This window comes from Salvelinus sp. IW2-2015, linkage group LG23 (genome assembly GCF_002910315.2).
Source record: "Salvelinus sp. IW2-2015 linkage group LG23, ASM291031v2, whole genome shotgun sequence".
NCBI lineage: Eukaryota > Metazoa > Chordata > Actinopteri > Salmoniformes > Salmonidae > Salvelinus > Salvelinus sp. IW2-2015.
This window is the reverse complement of record NC_036863.1, coordinates 20,499,420-20,502,245: the sequence shown is the minus strand read 5'-3', so window position 1 is coordinate 20,502,245 and position 2,826 is coordinate 20,499,420.

The window sequence follows — 2,826 nt, the reverse complement described above, 5'->3', positions numbered from 1 at the left end:
TAAACTTGAGGTAGATGCTAGTGCCAGAGGTGCTGGTGCTGTTCTACTGCAGCAGGACAAGAGTGGAGTGGATCATCTTGTTTGTTATTTTTCACWAAAATTTTACAAATGTCAGGGAAACTATGCAACCATCGAACAAGAAGCTCTAGCTTCTTGTTGTACTTTGAAGTATATATTGGTTCCAGTGCCCTACCAGTGATCGTATATACTGACCATAACCCCTTAGTGTTTCTCCACCGGATGTACAACCAGAACCAGTGCCTTATGCATTGGGCGCTTATTTTGCAAAATTATAATTTGGAGATCCGCCACAAAAAGGGTTCTGAAAATGTATTGGCAGATGCATTGTCTTGTGTGTAAAAATTGATGATTTTTGTATGTTTCGTGAGGTTGCCTTTGTTTGTTGATCTTGTGGGTATACTTTGGTAGCAATCCATATAGGGTTTCTCTTTTAAGGGTGGGAGTGTTACAGATACAGGTATCCTGTGTGTGTATTTTCTTTCCTTCTGCCCTATCCACAGGTGCCGCCAATCAGTCGCCAATCAGAAGACACCTGCTCCTTTTCCCTTACCCAATCACATCAGTCAGTTGTTTTCGCTGTGTCTTTGGATTGAGTTGGTTTTTGCTCCTACATGCCACATGTCACATTTGTCCGGTATTATGTGAGTATGTTTTGTTATGGTGTTTGACTGTTTGTTTGATGGTGGGAAAAAGGGGTACCAAGCCAAGTCGCCCATGGGCATACATTACCCGTAGGAATACTTTGTCTAAGAGCACTAGTTAGAACTGGGCGGACCACCCGCTGTATTTTATTGGTTAGTTAGCTCGCTGTATTGAAGCAGGCAAGTCTAGCTTAGGGGTGTTTTTGGATATTTATTATTTCTTTCCTTGGGTCCAGCTCAGCCCCCCCCCCCCCCCCCCATTACCGTGTGTTTAAAAAATAAACCATTAGTGTTTGGTAAATTTAAGTTGTCTGTGGTTATTAGTTCTCACTGTTCCTTTTCACTATTATGATTTGTATGAGATATGTTACGGGTCTCGTTTCCATCTCCCCTAGACTGCAGGGCCAAAGGGATTCGTAACATAAGTGGGATGGTTTAGATGGTTTGGGATGAGTTGGACCGCAGGAAAAGCWGCCAACATGTGCTCAGCATATGTGGGAACTCCTTCAAGACTGTTGGAAAATCATTCCAGGTGCAAAGTTGTCATCAAGGCAAAGGATGGCTACTTTAAAGAAACTCCTAAATAAAATATGTTTTGATTTGTTTAACACTTTTTTATTATTTTTTTGGTTACTACTATTATTATTTTTTTGATGTATTCACTATCATTCTACAATGTAGAAAATAAAGAAACCCTTGAATAAGTAGGTATGTCCAAAATTTTGACTGGTACTGTAGGCAAATTATGGTTTCTTCCCTGTTTTCTCTCTGTCCGTGGCTTGACCACTGAGTGTGCCAAATCCGAAGTAACTAGAACAGCAACAGATAAAAAATTCTACCAGGGGTTGTTTAAACGACTGTCCTCAACAGTTTGCTATGGAATTGTGGCTCCTGTAGGCCTACAACACACTTGAACTTGACCTAGTGTCTGATTGCTTAGCTTACAGAAACGTACCACATCTATTGCCTATGCAGACAAACTGATCAACCATAAGAACATCACACCAATGAGGTCTCGGATCCAAATTCCCAGCGTGTCTGCCTTGATGTTCATAAAACTCCACGGGACCTCTCTTGCGCAGTGGAACCCAGAACGATGTGACACCTCTTGGTTACGGTGTTGTCCTTTCACCACCATGATTCGAAGGGCGCTCAAATCACTTAAAATAACCCTCAAGCTCTGTTGCCTACGGCTAATAGTCCTACTCCTCACTTATTACAAATATAAGATTCACTTCTCACAATGGTGCTCATTTAGTAAAGATAGATCAAAGCTGAATCAATGTCTCGCAAGATCACAATGATTGTGTATTTAACATAACAGAACCAAATATAATAGTATGAAGACTACTGTAGCATAGTAGGCCTATATTACACCAAAAACATGTAATTTCTTATCTGAAGCTGAATAGTCACATTTATTTCCTCATGCAGCCCAAATGTAACAACGCGTGCAACCAGGCAGGGTAAGCTTGGATTTCAACAAAATAGGCCTACAAGARAACCTAATAGTTTAATGCCATCTGCCTTAATTTGCCTGCGGAACAGTAATTCAAAAAATAGAAAAACATTTGACTGTGTGGGCATAGGTAGAAGACATTGCAATTGGAGGTTGCATTTTATGCATAGGCCTAATGTACAATGATATTCAATAGGCTATACTTGTCAGTACGAACTTTGATATTAGATCATGTGCACTCCCTCACCTAAAGAAAATTGCACTACACCACTGGCTGATACCCCAGTTCATGGATTCAAGATCCCTAGTAAAGACTGTACATTGCAATATGAAAGTTCAATACAAATAGTAGGTTGACCGGTGGGATAATGTGGCTCATTTCACAATCGACTGACTGGGGAGGTGATTAACCAGTCAAAATCCTGCAATAAGAGCTAAAATGCTAATATTTCTGTGAATTCTTCACATGTGTGTTCTGTGGGTGTCACTGTCGCTGTTACCCCATATCATGGACACAAGATCCATAAGTAAGGCTGTACAGTGAAATATAAGTACACCCCCAATGCAATTATGAAGTCTAATACATCCACGGTGCGATTTAACTGACTTGTCCTTTTTGTCAAATTAACTAATTGTCTTTTGTTGAATTAATATAAAATTACAAACTTGTTAAGCATTATTTAGTCCAAATTTGGCATGATTCCA